Below are 17827 nucleotides of genomic sequence, written 5' to 3'. Positions count from 1 at the left end.
AGTTACTGAAGTATCTGGAATGATTAGAATTGGAAATCAAAGCGACGACAAGGGTGAAATTCAAGATAAGTCAGAAAAAATATTGAAAAATAGTACACTGCCGTACAAAACTCGTGGGTTTCATTATATTATATAATCAGAGCAAGAGGTTACAAGTTATACTGAAGGGGCTAGATTATTTAGAATAAATTATCACTGATTACCGCACACCAACGGCAATCGTAGTCTTTAGAGACCTGCCAAGTGAGCACGACTTTGGCGAAATTTCTGGAAATCCGGAAGTAGAAAGCGGCACTAATGACGTCACTAGTGATTTAACACACAAGAAGGCGGCATATTTAACTGTTTAATTAACGGAAAACAGTTGCCTCCGAGATCGATTCATGCGTTGCGTTCGCCTAAAGTTAACTTAAAAGACAGCAACGCCGAGATGGGAGTGCCTCTAAAAGACAGCTAAGTCAAAGATTAGGGTCGCCTACAATTTTTATCAATATCCACCGTAGTTTTAACGTCTGTGCCTGTAACTTGAAGAAAAGCATCAGTAACAATTGTATGCGCATTTGCTTCACGTTACAAATACTGCATGATTATTTGCGTAATGCGTTCAGCTATTTTTGATTACATAAACTGATTGCCAATTTTTCTCGTTACAGGGAAATCGATGCTAACTTTCCGTCAAGAGGGCGTAGCACTTTCTCAGGAGATCAGTAAGCTGCTTTTGATCAGACGTGCGGGCAATTCCCTGTATTGTCAGAAGGAACAGCGCTGCAGTCTTCGGACTATATAAACCCTCGTCATTAAAAAGCATGCACGTACCCAGAATTTCTTTCGGAGGGGGGGGGGGGCAACTCAAGGTAATCTTCTATGCAAATGAGGGGTGAGGGAGGAGGTAGCTTTATTAGTGCAAATGTGAATATTGCCCACCATTCGGCAGAAAGACGCATAAACCCGCAAAATAGAATTGAAATAAGGTGTACCTCACAGGTACGCCTGTGAGATACACCTGCCCTTTTCCTGGCAAACAAGGAACTACATCGAATGGACCCGCGCATGACAGAAGCGCATGAAGAACGCTGCTAAGAACAAGTAAACAAGCGACAGTAAAAAATGATTTCTATTAGCGTTTTCTTAAGTAGCCCGGGAAGAATTATAGAGAAATTATAGGCTTTCGGGACAATCACAGTTCTTTTGAATTCCTCGTTTGCTGCGCTACCAATTTAATTACCAAAACCAACCCATGTTGCTATTTGGGAAGTTGCGTAACGATGCGTGGTCACCAGTCCCGTACAACGGCGTAGAGCGCAGCTGCGTAGGACACCCAGCTGCGGTTCTAGACGTACTGCGCCCACCGCGGAAGGTTAGAAAAACAAACATTAGCACAGCAGAGAAGTGGCTACGTCCGGCAGCTCCACTAATAATTGTAGAAGCGTGATTCAAAATACGGAATTATTCTCCACTTCCGGCGGCCTTTTCTCTACTTGCTTCCTAAATAAAGGGATGTTGATCGATAAATATTTTCACAACCAGCACTTAAATCTTAATTTTCGCTTTTCCTTCCTGTTTGGCTGTTGCCTTGGCTCTGTCCCTTAGTAGATCGCTTAATTTGTCAACTCTTTGCGACACTTCTTTCCAGTTGCCTGTTTTGCACGAAACGTTCAGTGCAATTAGTAAGAAGCCAGACAAGGTAACGGGGGACAATCATATTGTTTATGGTTTTACCGGTTATTGTAGGGTCTGATGATGGCCGCTGTATGGCATTATTTTATATTCCACCTTATCTAACTCATATCGTGGGTACATGCTTCGGAGGATCTGCCAGCGTCGCGGCGAGCCGTTACTCGAGGAAATAATGAAGCAAAAAGAAAAGTTAAACGCAACTGGCGTTTTCTCCGGCCGCAACTTGTTGCACGAGCATACGGACCAGCTGTCTGCCAACCGAATCCCTTTCCTGATCCATGGATTAGTCTGAACAGCGAAGGTTGAACTAACAAAACAGCGATGCGCGTGATCGTTGAATAGGTGGTGACAACTGAACTCATCTCGAGTTAATCGCGCGGGCACCGAATCGATGAGAAAACTGGCCTTCCTACCCCAGGAGATGCCTATAAGTACCGCCATCCAAAAGTAGTAAAAAAAATTAACAACCATTTCACTCTGTGGACACAGTACTGCCTAACTGCAAAACAGCAGATCTATTCGAACACGTCCTGTAGACTGGTGTTCAACGTAGCTTACGAATTCGTAGATAATAAGGGAACACTGACATCTGATTTTGTTCTTTTTCTGCAAACATCCTAATTGCCCGACGGTAGTGCAATACCGGGCCCACCCGCGGCGGAGGTGAAGCAGGCGTTAAGCCCTCCCCATACGTGGGCCCATCCCGAACATATCGAAGGGCGCGTTACAGGTTCCCGAGCCCACAAGGGTATGTGCCATTGAGTTTGGACCCTTTTTGCACTATCACAAGGATCGGCCCACATGATTTTTTCTGTTGCCGGATGACGAAAAAACAATGTAAGGTTAGTCATATACAGCTCTCGCTGTAATAGGCATCAAAATGTTGACTGCCGAATAGATTAATTTGCCAGAGCTTTAGGAATGTGTCTCAGGAATGGTGGTGTGGGCTTATTTGGGGGGGGAGGTAGGTCGGGCTCCCCTGGGTAGGTGCCTGTCAATAAGGGTTTTCTATTGAAATGCACCCTACTTAAACATCGGTGTAACCAAACATCTTGTTCTGGGACAAGCTCGAAAGGGTGTATCTTGTCCCACAACAATAACCGTCATCTTTCCTGCCCGCATTTGCTTTCTTTAACGCAGCGAGCGCGGTACTTCTAAGTCACGAACGACTTGCGCGTTATCAGCGTGACACAGCATTTTTCACAGGAACGTAGCGAGCAGCGAGTTTTCAAGAGAGGAAACGCAAGCAAGGCAGATGATTATCGTTCTGGGCAAGACACGCCCCAAAGGGTGCAAACATTTTGAAGAGTGTACACTCTTAGGCGAAGTTACACTCTTTAGGGTGTATCTTTGCCACACAACGATAATCGTCATCTGCCTTGCTGACGTTTCCTTTCCTGAAAACGCAGCGTCCGCTACTTTCCTGTCGGGAATGCTATGTCATGCTGATAACGCGCATGCCGTTCGTAATTGTAAAGTACCGGGCTCGCCGCGTTAAAGAAAGGAAATGCGGACAAGACATGACGATTATAGTGTGGCAAAAGGGTGTGATTTTGCTTAAGAGTGTAGGGCGCTTACAGCGTTGGCACCCTCCAACTGGCAGCAAGGGTGTTTCTTTATGCTTAAGACGAGTGTAAATGACAAGCACAAATACAGGGTGTTTCACATAACTAACGCCAATGATTCTAACAAAGTGGTTAGCCGCAGCTGAATGAAAGCAACGGCTTTATGGTTTGCCGTCATGTGGCGCTCCTAGTAGAATATTTATATTGCGGTTCATTAGTTCACTAAGATGAATTATGCAAAATATTTAGTATTCTCTTTAGAAACGAAGTGCACTTCGTTACGTTCTATATGGGGCATTTCAAAACGACCGATCCAATTTTTCTGGTGGCAGCGTGCATGCTGCGTGATGATTTTGTGCGGCGTTTAATGAAAGCACACGAAATATGAAATAACATGTGACTCGTGCGCTATTGCGTTGTACGCTATGTTGAGCGACCGCGCCTGCGCTCGCAAGTCATTCTATCCCACAGCCTTTTCGATCGTCATCTAACGAAAGAAGTGCTCCGCAGAATCTGCCACTTCTCACTGGACCCGACGGTCACGCGACGAAATCCCACTTGAAGTCCGTGGTCCTTCTGTGGAAAGCCCAAGTTCTGGTGGACTATGACACTCTGGACAGTCCCTACCACATTTCAATTAGGCAATGGGTCGTCGCAAAGTATGAGACAACCGTGCAGGACGTGGAGTTCACGTTACCCGAATTCCACGCTGTTCTGTCCACCACTGCATTGCGTTGCGCAGCGGTGCTAGACAACACCTGGATACATGGATGGATGGATGGATGGATGGATGGATGGATGGATGGATGGATATTATAAGCGTCCCCTTTGGAACGGGGCGGTTGGTTGCGCCCGTTTCAATAATAGTAATTAACAGTATTATTACTGATACTATTAGGTGCAATTCACAGAATTGTGACATCTTTCATTGCTAGCTTACAGAGTTGTATGCTTGATAGTTCTGAAAATGTTTAATTTAGGTAGTCCATTTTATACTAAAAATTGGCAAAAATCGCACACTTTCAGAAAACGAAACTATCAAGTTTACAACTCCGTAATTCAGTAATGAAAAATTATATTACAATTATGTGACTGGCATATTACAGTACATCTAAATCGGACAAAACTGATATGTTACACATGAATCTCGGAAAATGGAATAATGTGTAAATACAGCTTATGCAGAACCCTTCCAGACAACGTAAAAATTTATTGTAATATATAAATTAACATGTCGACGTCCGCTTCCCAAGACCTAACGGATGCCGTTTACAGAATCACGATATCTGCTCTTGATACAGAGTTACTACATTTGTAAACTTCGCGCTTCTATTTTTTTCAAACTTCCGAATCCTTTAAGATTCTTGTAACAAAATTGAAGCCCTAAATAGAAATTCTACCACCAACAATCACTAGAATTTAACTTCTCTCAAATACGACAAAATTCATTAATATCAATCCAGGGGTTATCTCAGAAAAGCGTTCTTGCGTTTACATGTGTTTGAATAGGCCGCGTCGGAGTTCGACAGGAGTGTGGCACAAAGGAAAGACGACCAGAGAAGCTCCTGTGAAAATTTAAGTCGCGTCGCATCTGCACAACGCCCTCTGGACGCCTTAACTAGGCGTGACCCCTCACAAACGCTGTGCAAGAGCCGTCGCGCTTGTCTCCGTGCTCAGCCGCAACAGTAACAACAGTAGAGGGAGGAGAGAGTGAAGGTGTGTGCAATTGTGAAGAGGAAGAGGCGCTCTAGGTAAAGAGAATATTAGCGAGGGAATAAAGGAAGAGAGACAGGGGGAGGCATTTTTATGAGCCACAACGCTACAACTAAGAATGGCGTCGAAGCGCGGACTTAGTGCCGAAGAGACGAAGGCTCGCGCATATCGCGTCGAGCGGAGCAGGCAAGGTATATCATATCCCGTCACGACTGTCGTACGCCGTCAATATATCACTGCCAATAACGTCAATGAGCGCAAACAGCAGGCAAAGCTTCGCTTACATCGATTCCCACAGTGCTTGGGATCTTTTTTTTTTTTCGTACGTTTCTTGTGCATGCAAGCTCCCGCCTGCATTCTAACTACGCCGTTGTGAGGCCCATTCAAAACGCACGAAGCATCTCAGCGCGCTCGCTTGACCTCGAGGGGGTTCATAATTCAAAAGATCATTCAGTGGCGCCCAATTGCACATTAAGGCTTTTAAATGCCAAACAATTCATGGGGAACATTTGCCGCCCCCTTTGACAGCACCTATCTAGCCATCTACATGTTGGTGCTTTCATGCTCGTTCCGTTAGCTCGCTCGTTCCGTTAGCTTGGTACGTAGCAAAGTACGACATAGTACGACAAAGACGGACGTGAATTATAGGTCATGTGAGCTTGTCATGTAGGTCATGAAACAGCCGCCTACATCTTGGTGCTTTCGTGGTCGTTTCGTTAACTTGGTAGGCTTGCCGCACGCAGCTTTGCCTAACATGGATTCTCACAGGCGTGGGATCTGCAGTTTTTTTAACGTGAAAGTATTATACGCCCCAAATATATATATATATATATATATATATATATATATATATATATATATATATATATATATATATATATATATATATTCTCAGCATTATATTACCCCATCATCTTCATCTGTATATATTCATCATGGCCAGAGTCATCTTCAGCGCGCGAGCTGCCAAATAAACCGTTGAGGCTAACAGCTGTCTCGCAAGTGGTGGAGGCTGCCCTTGGTCCTCTACGCCTTAGCGTTTCCGTGGAGCTTCGTTCAGGCCGCCCCTTGCTCCGCCTTTCCGACAGCATGCCCCAAGAAGATCCTCCTGGAGCCTCCGGCGTAACCGTCCACCGGCCATTCCCACCGGCCGTTCCTTCATGGACCGTCAGCATACGGCAGCGCGATCCCACCATGTTTGCTGGCCTTCGTAGTGACGACGTTGATGACTGGCTGGAGAATTATGACCACGTGAGTGAGTCTAACCGGTGGGATGACATGCACAAGCTTCGCAACCTCGCATTCTACCTCACTGACGTTGCCAGGACTTGGTTTCTCAACCACGAGAGCACCTTGCCTGACTGGGCGGCGTTCAAACACCAGCTTCGGCAGATTTTTGGCGCTGCCAACGTTCGCTCTGAGGTCGCCAAGGAAAAGCTTGACGCACGCACGCAACTTCCCGGGGAAACATACACCTCTTATATCGAAGACGTCCTCGCGCTTTGTCGCCGTGTTGACGCCACAATGACGGAATCTGATCGTGTTCGTCACATCCTAAAGGGCACTGCCCACGTCGCGTTCAACGCACTGGCGATCAAGAATCCAGATACCGTAAACAATGTGATCGCGAATCGCCAACACCTGGACGCACTGCAGGCCATCCGTTCACAACCTGTCACCGGTGATGCGCCTCCTTCGTCGGATACCGACCTGCGTCTGCTGATTCGGACTCTCATACGTGTGGCCTACTCAGTCCTCCCGTTCTCCAGCCTCAGCCTTCGGTTCCTGGCCTGCGCGACATCATCAAGAAGGAGCTGTCCTCCATGACCTGCGCTGCGAGCTGTGGCCCTCCTTCACCATCCACCTCGTATGCTAAGGTTGCGGCTATGCAACCAGCGTTCATTCGGACAGCGCCTACTGCTCCTTCTACTGGCCCCAACCATCTTTGCGACTCTACCACCCCGTCCGCCTGCCACAGGATTTTACACTACCCGGCCTACGCCCCGCCCCATTTCTTGTTATTGCGGCATTCGGCGGCACATATCGCGTTTTTGCTGCAGACGACAACAGGACGAACGCCGTGGCTACGATATTTATGAGAGATACCCGTTACTTCCTCCAAGTCCTTACCAGCGCCAGCTCTCCCCACGCTCACTTTCTCCACCTCCCGAGGCGCCTCGCAACTACCGTCCAGGTCGCCGCCGCTCTCCCCTCTCCGACGCTCTACATCACCCCAGCAAACGGCCACCCGCACTCCTGACTACCGTTCCGAAAACTAGATGGGGCACTTTTTGGAGGGAAAGCTGCATGGCTCGCACAGAATACAATTCCACCAGAGTGCCCGGCCAATACTTTATTCGTGTGTGTAGAAGGTGTACCAGTCCTAGCATTGCTTGATACGGGAGCAGCTATTTCCATTATTCACGCTGGTTTGTGCGCTCGTCTAGGCAGAGTTACTACACCTTACAGTGGAGCTCTTCTTCGTGGTGCAAATAATGTTTTGATTCGGCCATCGGCTCAATGCACCATTAGTGTTTCGACCGACGGGATACGCCACCATATCCATTTCGCAGTGTTGACTTCCTGTGCTCACATACATATAGTAGGGTGGGACTTTCTCTCTTCGGCGTCTGCTTTCATCTCGTGCCGTCAACGCCTCGTTAACTCGACAGAGACCGACCATTCCGACGACGTGCACGAACCACGCCTTCGCTTATGATCTGCTGATGATTGTATGGTGCCCCCTGGTCGCGAACTACTCGTTGTAGTTAACTGACATCGCCGATGGTGACGTTTTAGTTGTACCTTCAGCCCGTTGCTTATCCAAAGGGATTGCTTTGGCACCCAGCCTTGTTCGCTTTACCAACGGCACGGCCACTTTGGCTGTACTCAACACAATCAATGAGCCAGTTCTGCTTTGTAAAGGCACCGCTCTCACGTGCGTCTTGGACACACTGCCTGTCTCTGTGATTACCTCGACTACTGCTCTTCACAACCATCCACAGATATGGATCCGGACCCTGCTTCTGTTCTCGCTAGTACCATCAGCTCCAGTTTAACGCGACAGCAGACAGGGGAGTTACTGGCGTTGTTATCCAAGCATAAAGACTCTTTCGACGTACACTCTCCCCTTCTGGGACAGACTTCTGCGACGGTTCATCGCATACGCACAGATGGAACTTCCATGGTGCGCCGGCAGCCATATCGCGTTTCTTCCGCTGAACGCCAGATCATCGATACCCACGTTGCCGACGTGCTGAAACGTAGCATAATCTGCCCATCCTCAAGCCCTTGGTCGTCACCTGTCGTTTTGGTGCGCAAGAAAGAGTGCTCAGCGCGATTTTGCTTAGACTACCATGCCTTTAACAATATAACCCGCAAAGATGTATATCCACTGCCCAGAATCGATGATGCGTTCGATTCATTACATGGCGCGGAGTATTTCTCCAGCCTTGATCTTTGCTCCGGATACTGGCAGATTTGATGCACGAAGCAGACAAGAAGAAAACCACCTTTGCCTCACCCGATGGACTTTATGAATTTAATATAATCCCGTTCGGCCTGTGTAACGCTCGCGCCACATTTGAGCGGATGATTGACACCGTACTGCGGGGCCTAAAGTGGAAGACTTGCATATGCTACCTAGACGACATCATATTTTCGTCGACCTTCCATCAGCACTTCGACGAAGTCCTGACATGCCTCTCAGCTGCTGGCCTTCAGCTGAATACAAAAAAGTGCCACTTCGCCAGCAAAACCATTAAAGTGCTCGGACACCTTGTCAGCAAGGATGGCCTTCGACCCGACCTCGACAAGGTTAACGCTGTCCTCCTCTTCCCCAGGCCCTAACGCGCCAGACTTACGTAGCTTCCATGGCCTAGCTTCGTATTTCCGGCGTTTCATACCTAACTTTGCCATCATTGCGGCGCTGCTCCATCAACTCCTTCCTTCTGGAGCTCCTTACGTATGGTCGGACGAATGCCAAACTCCTTTTGACGCCCTCAAGCATGCCCTCGCGTCCGAACCTGTGCTTTGTCATTTCGACAACACCGCACCCACTCTTCAACATACTGACGCCAGCGGACACGATATCGGCGCTGTTCTTCTGCAACGTCAGCAAAATTCTGAAGAACGTGCGGTTGCATACGTAAGTCCCACGCTAACAGCTGCAGAAAAAAATCAGACGATTACAGAGCAAAAGTGTCCCGCAGTTGTTTCGTCCGTCCAAAAATTTCGGCATTATCTGCACGGCCGCCACTTTACGGTCGTTACTGACCACCACGCCTTGTGCTGGTTGGCAACGCTAAAGAATTTAACGTTACGTCTCGGCCGTTGGATACTTCGTTTACAAGGATACGATTTTACGTCACCTTCAAGTCTGGAAAGAAGCACCAGGATTCCGATGCTCTCTCTCTCGTTGTCCCCTACCACCGTCTCCAAACGCTGCTTGCTTACCACCTTTCGTGAGCAAACCGCAGTGCGCGTCGCTTGCATTCCCTTCACTCGCAGCTCTCGACCGGCTCCCATCCAGCCATGCTCATACTTTTGCGTCTAGCCAACGTAATGACTCCTACTGCCACTCCGTTATGGAACGTATTCGCGGATCATCTCGCCCACCTTACGCTCGGCTCCGTCGGCAGTTGAACTTCAAGATCGAAAATTCGATATTATATAGAGTACGTGTTTCATCCCGAAGGACACCGTTGGGTTCCTGTCGTTCCCCGATCACTGCGGCCCCAGATAGTGGAGACCTTTCACGACGATCCCACTGCCGGTCACTTTGATTTCCATAAAACCTATGAGCGAATTCGCAGCCACTTCTCTTGGCCTAGACTTGCAACCAGCGTAGCGAAATACGTGGCTTCCTCGTCGCTGTGCCAACACCGCAAACGACTGATCTCACCTCCGGCTGGACTGCTCCAACCTGTCCCGTGTCCTGAAGCTCCTTTCGCAGTCGTTGGTATCGACCTCTATGGAACGCTACCCTTAGCCACCGGCGGTAAACGATGGATCGTCACAGCTGTAGACCACTTGACACGGTGCGCTGAAACAGCCGCACTATCTTCGGGATCGGCAGAGGAGGTCGCAGCCTTTTTCTTGGAAGCCATCCATTTACGGCACGGAGCTTTACGTGTCCCTTTGAGTGACAGCGGCAGGACCTTTCTCTCTTAAACTTCTCGACGATGTTCTCCGTGCGTCCAGTACCATCCATGAAACGACTTCCACCTGCCACCCTCAAACTAATGGTCTCACAGTGCGCTTTCATCGCCCGCTGTCCAACATGATATCTATGTACATAAACCCTGACCACACCAATTGGGATGCCATTCTACCATTCGTCACTTTCGCATATAACACGGCTGTCAACGCACTACGGGTTACTCGCCCTTTTTCCTTGTGTATGGTCGCCAACCGCTCACTATCCTCGACGTTTCTTCGGTGTCCCCGTGCCTTCGTCCACAGTGTGTGAGCAGCTCGTTTCGCGCATTGCCCGGTGTCGCGAACGTGCCCGCCTCAACACCGACGCCAGTCAACAAGACCGCAAAATTCGCTATGATGCATCCCACCATGTCGTTTCCTTTCACCCAGGAAACGAAGTGTTACTGCGGACCCCAATTCACGCTCCTGGATTGTGCGAGAAATTTCAGTCCTGTTTTATCAGGCCCTACATTGTTCGGGAACAGACTTCGCCAGTGAACTATGGCGTCACTCCAGTTGTTCCGCCTTTGGACGGCCGTTGCCGTGCCACAGAGATTGTGGATGTTTCGCGTTTAAAGCCTTGCTTACGGCGTTTCCCGCCATAACCAGCGGCCAGGTTGGCCGCTTCAACACGCGGGGGAAATTGTGTGAGCATTATATTACCCCTTCATCTTCTTCATCTGTATATATTCATCATCATGGCCAGCGTCATCTTCAGCGCGCGAGCTGCGAAATAAACTGTTGAGGCTAACAGCTGTCTCGCAAGATATATATATATACATGTGTGTGTGTGTGTGTGTGTGTGTGTGTGTGTGTGTGTGTGTGTGTGTGTGTGTGTGTGTCATAAAATTTATATTAAATATATATGATACAAGATATACATTATATACCCGAAAATCCATCAACGTAGTCGGCGTGAGCGAACAACGGCACCAAAAATGGCTTGGAAAAGAATGTTTCTTAAGTTTTCGACTGGGTTGGAATCGAACCCTGGACTCAGGAAGGGAAGAGGAGCACGTTTCTTTGACACGTACCACGGTGGCTCCACGGATCTGTTTGGCTAAATGCGCGCCTACTGCGGCCGGCACTTAACACGTGTCGTCGCAGACACTGCGGCCTAGTGAGTGCGTCATTAGGCAAGTGACGGAGCAGCCAATAAGGAGGAGGGGATGATACCGTCTTGAGTGCATAAGTATAGTACGCAATCAAATAAAAAGCACTAATAATCAGTGGAACGTCGTGAGCGGTCCTTCCAGTTTGAACTCCTCGCGGACAAGCGAGCGCGCTGAGAAACTCGGCTCATCTTCATTTGCCTTAGCGAGGCGCAGTTAGAACGCAGCCGAGAACGTGCGCAGTCAACGAACGCGCGGAAAGAAACATTTCACCACAGCGCCCATAATCCTTTAGCATTCCCACACGCAAGCAGTCAAGCGTCTCAGCCGAATTTCTATTTTATATTGTGCCGGACACGCTCGCGTTGCTTTGGTCACCATCGCGTAAAGTTGGCCTTTGTGAAAAACTGCTTTCCTGTTCCACAGGCCCATATCGCGTGCTCCGTCAAGTGACCGATGTACACACTTATGAAATCGTTCTAGCTACGGCCACTACGCCCTGCGCTGTGACTACCAGGGACGTTGTCCATGTCGCCCGACTCAAGCCCTACTACTCTTCACGTGCCTTGGATATTTAACAGCACCGTGACGGCGCTCTTGCCGCTGGGGGGGGGGGGGGGGAGGAGGGGGGTAGTATTAGAATGTCATCGAGACACGTTCAAGAGACGAGCCGCCGCGAGAACGACGAAGTTGGTAGGTGCCTTGGCGCGAGCGAGCGTCTGCTGGCTGCCTGGTGCCAGTGAAAATAGCCTATAAATAGCCTCTTTCGTCTTTGTCTTTACACACGTAACAGTATGTTCATTTAAATCACTAATGACGTGGCGCCACCTCCTGCTCATTGGCGGCACGGTCACGTGTGAAATGACGCACGCAATAGGCACACCTTTATGGTGAGCGAAAACCGTGGAGCCGCCATGGCGTTGGGGAAGTGTGCTGGTCTGGTACCCTGGAGACCCGGGTATTTTCTGATGTGATGTGTAACCGGCACATAAGTACAATTCGCTAACAGCCGCTCAGGAGAACGCTGCTCACAACGCTGATGCGCACAAATCTAACACCGGCAGCGGAACAAAGAACGCTGCCCTCGTTCTGCTAGGAACCTGATTTAGCGAAGCGTGAGCGTTCGTCTAGTAGCTTGCTTTATCATTTTACAGCCAAGCTCAGAGCACGTCACTTTCTCTACGAGACCTGCTTGTTAGATAAGCGAAGTCAATGCATTCTATGCAGCCATCGGTTCGCCTGAAATGTGTGCGGAGCGATACGTAAGCAACTTCCTGCTAAAATTGCCTGAAGTCTGTTTTAATGCCAAAGCATCAGACAGAGCTCGCCGCTCCGCACCCTGTGCTTGGCTTCCTTCGCACGTGTTATGTTCGTAATAACGTAAGTAATGTTCGTAATAGCCCCGTACAACAGTGTATTTGTTTCTAATGATTAAAGCTTGTTTAATTCAATACTGAGCCATTATAAAGAGCAGTTGCGCACAATTTCGGTCAAAAAACGTCTAACTATATCCAAGTGCCAACGAAGCCACTGCATTAAGTCTCTAGCCTGCACAGCGTTGACTGCTATGCATATGGAACGGAGTATAGGCGCATGCGCATTTTACACAAAACCAGGAGTTTCAGGGTGAGAAGAAAGTGCCAGCTCGTTGCAATCTGCAGGGGAACGCGCTACCACTAGAGAGGGACGCGGTGCATTGACGCGGACGCGGTGAGAGGGACGCGGTGCTAGAGAGGGACGCGTTGCACCACGAGACGGGGACGCGGTGCATTGTGGGTGACGAGGCCGGTGGGGAATGTAGCACACCACGTGTTGCGCCGGCTGCAGCCGGGCAACGCCAACGGACGCCGCACACGTCGGCCGCGCCTCGCATCGTGCTACGAAGTGCCGCGCTTTCGCTGGCATGGCGTCGTCCTGCCGAGCGGGCGCGTGCGTCGGCGCTACGCCGGGGCCTCTAAGGGGCCTCAACTAACCCCTACCATGTGAAACACAGAACGCTCACATAAACAGCGTGGTAGGCGTGCAACAGCTGAACTGGTTTTAACAATATCGCCTGCACATCCTGTAGAAAGCTAATTTCCAGAAATCTTTCAATGCTGAATTTTCGGACCTGAATACTTTCTACAGGAGTTCAAACAGTAAAATCTAAGGGTACGAGCTTACGAGTGCGTAATGTAGTCCTAATAAAAGAAATTTCGTGAAGAGTATTTGCTAGATCGACTAAAGCTGATAAACGATGTTTTAGTTACATCTCACGACGAGCCATTCATGCAAACCGCAAATCTTTTTTACACAGGCGCACGATTTATTTGTGAACTGCTCCAGATGAAGTGCTCCGTAGCCGCAACAAAGATAGTCATCGCATGTTAATGGTGCTTCATAAATATAAATAATAAAATAAATGATGCTGCTTGCAGTGATACGAAGTCAACAAACATGCTTGATCAAGTGTAGTTGATTCTAGATAATGCGAAGCAATAATGATTTGTAGAGAACGGTTCTATGAATAATGTAAATGTTACGTAGCGAACGATTAGGCCGGGGCTATATGCTGTGGTTTTTACATGTACAATAAGAAAGCTAACATTTATAATGACAACATACAATAGGACAAAGAAAACTAAAGCCACGTGGCACTTATCCAATGGCGGCAGCTCACATGCCCAATTCGGCACCCTATTTTAGACGGATATAACAGATTAATCAGTCAACGAAAACAAATAGGCTGCACTATCCACCCCGCCCACACGCAGTAAAAGCGAGTGCATTCGGAGAAGAATGCATTGCATTAAAAACATTCTCGCGAAGGTAACCAGGCGCGAATCGTAGAACGGACACTAGAATAACCCAGCCCTTTACGATAACGCCCTGGTAAACCTATATAACTGCCATTGGAAAGACTTTACCTGATCATAGGACCAGAAGGACGAGGGCCTGTGTCGGTCTTGCGCAGTAGATGCAACTCGTCGACGACACTGAGTCCAGGCAGCGTCGACCGACGACGGTGCAGTATCGAGCTCGATGCTGGAGCTTGACCACGGTGCTGCAGACGCTTTGCCGACCCGTGTTCACGTTTGCCAGTTCCTGGACGAAGAAGGACCTCATGAGCCTCGGTCCAAGTGGGAGCCCGAAGCGAGCGTGGGCCAGGAAGCCCGGTTGCCGCCGCGCCCGGGACCCAATCTTCTCGCTCGTGTGCCACACTGGTCGCGTTCTTCCGAATGCTGCCACGCGCACCTGCCACGCTCAGATCGGCACGCGCTGCACCGCCCCAAATTTCCGCTTCGTCGTTGTCGTCCTTGTGCGACTGATGCCTCGCAGAACCGAGAAAAATGTGGTATGCGTAAATTAAGTCCTATTCTCGATTGATCTTTTCCGTGCGCCTTCCGGACTTTGTACCAATATTTCTTGAAGAATATTTAGCAGTAGCACTTGCCTTCCGTAAATTGAGCCGAACAATCGAATATGTAATCATTGTTCATCTATAACAAATTCCTCGGCTTTTAAACACTTGCTGAACCCCTGAAACAGCACTCTTCGCCAATCTAGGCTTCGCAATTTTTGAATTTTTTTTTTACAGGTCTGGTCTGGCACCCTAACCGATTTGTCATGTGTGTAGGAAAGATGAATCCATAGAAAATTTATTAATTTATTATCGACGATTTCTTCGCTTAAACAAACCAACCCTTGAATCACCCCTTCCCCTTCTTGGATTAGATTTACCTGCTCAAAATAAGCTTTCTTTCTGTGCCTCTACTTTTGGGCATGGTGAAGGGAAAGCTAGCGCAGCCACCCAAAATTTTCTTTTAGCATCGAAGAAATTTAAACTCTGAATACAAATACTTTTTGGCCTACTTTTCTTTCACCGAAATTTAACTTGAATCGTTATTGCTTAAATTTTCAGTTTCATAATATCGTGCAGGCTCTACAATCGTTATATTTCTATTATAGCTTACCTAGGTATTATAAAATATTTATTTATTTTACACTTTACTATGACCTACACGATTCTTAGCCTGTCACCCAGAGTTGATACGTGCCGGTAAATCACACGCATCTACATCTGCATATACTTCTGAGCCCGAGGTCAGCAGCTCCCATCCAGGGAACATCACTTAAGTCGGTGGCGTCAAAGTTCAACCATACCCTACTTCTCTGGACATAGAGAGTCTAGCTCGCGTGAGCGCCACCTCGTAGCGTAACAATGTTAACACATTCTTCAGGCTTCTCGCGCAGACGAAGTGATGAAGTTAAAAAGAAATTACGCCAGAACTTATCCCGTGATGGCTGTTAACGATAATGCGAATAGCAAACAAGCAATGTAGCGACAGACCGCATTCCTGAACTGACGTTTTTTATCCACATGCAGTAGCACTTCTGACACCTTCATTACTTCGCCAAAATGCCACGTACTCTGGTGACGTTCCAATTTACTATACGGCGCTCGCTTGCCAAGGTCGCCCATGAGTATGGAGGCATGGCGACAACATTCATGACGCAGTGACAGTGTAATGTCTTAGCAAAAATTATGTTGATCGAGCGATCTACAAAGGCGTATGACGACTACGGCATGCAGACACTTAGATATCGATTAGTAATTTATGATGGAGATGGTGTTGTGACGGCGACTTGAGGGCGATACGATCACGACTGCAAGATGACGATAACGTGACGATTAGTGCAACCAGGTGGTATGACCGAAACCACCATGACAACGATGGTATGACAACGCACGTATGATAGCTTCTGTGTGATGACGACTCAATAGCGACGATGGCACGACAATGGTGGTGTAAACACGATTGAATGGCGACAGCATGATTACGAAAAATGTTGAGGAAGGAATGAGGTCGATTAAAAATTAAATAATGGGGTTTTACGTGCCCAAACCACTTTCTGATTTATGAGTCACGCCGTAGTGGAGGACTCCGAAAATTTTGACCAGCTTGGTTTCTTTAACGTGCACCTAAATCTAAGTACACGGGTGTTTTCGCAATTTCGCCCCCATCGGAATGCGGCCGCTGTGGCCGTGATTTGATTCCGTGACCTCGTGCTCAGCAGGCCAACACCACAGCCACTGAGCAACCAAGGCGGGTAAAAATGAGGTCGACGGATCAACGAAGATGGTGCGACGACGATGTCGCGACGACGATTGGATGACAATACTCTAATGAGAACGATAGAGAAACGACAACCTGAGCACGATCAGTAATAATTAGTTTGGTACACAATGGTGCATTTATTTAGACTGCAATAATGTTTTCCCTTTCGAGTAATTTTTTATCAACACTATCATTTTAAAAAAATGTGTGTTATATTAGGGCTAGTGGAGCGTCATAGCGCTTCCCGATTCGAACGCGAAATTCATCACAGTAAATCACAGCTAGAAGCCACGAAGTAAGCAGGCGACGTTGGCACACTTGGTGATGCGTGTGCTAAAGACAGCGTTATCTATAACTAGTACGGTCATCTCGAGCCTAGAGCCTAATTCGGCGGTGGACTTCGCGCTATATATATATATATATATATATATATATATACACATATTGTGAGCCTTATATTACCCCCTCATCTTCTTCCTCAGTCATCATCATGGCCAGCGTCATCGTCTTCAGCGCGCGACCTGCGCAATAAACCGTTGAGGCTTAACAGCTGTCTCGCAAGTGGTGGAGGCTGCTTTCGATCCCTTGGTCCTCTACGCCTTCGAGTTTCCCTCGAGCTTCGTTCAGGCTGCCGCTTGCTCCACTTTTCCGCCAGGATGTCCCAAGAAGATCCACCAGGAGCCTCTGACGTAACCGTCTCTGCCCCACCGGCCGTTCCTTCATGGACCGTCAGCAGCCGGCAGCGCGATCCCACCATGTTCGCTGGCCTTCGTAGTGACGACGTTGATGACTGGCTGGACAGTTATGACCGCCTGAATGAGCCTAACCAGTGGGATAACATGCACAAGCTTCGCAACGTCGCATTCTACCTCACTGACGTTGCCAGGACTTGGTTTCTCAATCACGAGAGCACTTTGCCTGACTGGGCGGCATTCAAACACCAGCTTCGGTAGATTTTTGGCGCTCCCAACGTCCGCTCTGAGGTCGCCAAGAAAAAGCTTGATGTACGCACGCAACTTCCCGGGGAAACATACATCTCTTATATCGAGGACGTCCTCGCCCTTTGTCGCCGTGTTGACGCCACCATGACGGAATCTGATCGTGTTCGTCATATCCTAAAGGGAATTGCCCACGTCGCGTTCAACGCACTGGCAATGAAAAATCCAAATACCGTTAACGATGTGATCGCGACTTGCCAACACTTGGACGCACTGCGGGCCATCCGTTTACAACATGTCTTCGGTGACGCACTTCCTTCGTCGGATACCGATCTGCGTATGCTGATTCGGACTCTCATACGCGAAGAGCTCCAAGCGTGTGGCTTGCTCAGTCCTCCCATGCTCCAGCCTCAACCTTCGGCTCCTGGCCTGCGCGACATCTTCAAAAAGAAGCTGTCCTCCATGACCTGCGCTGCTAGCTGTGGCCCTCCATCACCATCCACCTCGTATGCTCAGGTTGCGGC

The 17827-nt window shown here is 48.5% G+C and overlaps 1 protein-coding gene across 1 annotated transcript in view; it reads right to left on the bottom strand.

The window, feature by feature from the left end:
- LOC142592671 (uncharacterized) overlaps positions 1–14320 on the bottom strand; it is a 473797-nt gene extending 459477 nt beyond the window's left edge. Inside the window, exon 1 of the mRNA XM_075704237.1 lies at positions 14173–14320. The gene's annotated coding sequence lies outside the window, so the exon portion shown is untranslated. The remainder of the gene's footprint in view (positions 1–14172) is intronic.
- Positions 14321–17827: the final 3507 nt, after the last annotated feature.

This window comes from Dermacentor variabilis, chromosome 9, assembly GCF_050947875.1.
Source record: "Dermacentor variabilis isolate Ectoservices chromosome 9, ASM5094787v1, whole genome shotgun sequence".
NCBI classification, from domain to species: Eukaryota; Metazoa; Arthropoda; class Arachnida; order Ixodida; family Ixodidae; genus Dermacentor; species Dermacentor variabilis.
This window is presented reverse-complemented; position numbering and strand designations above follow the sequence as displayed.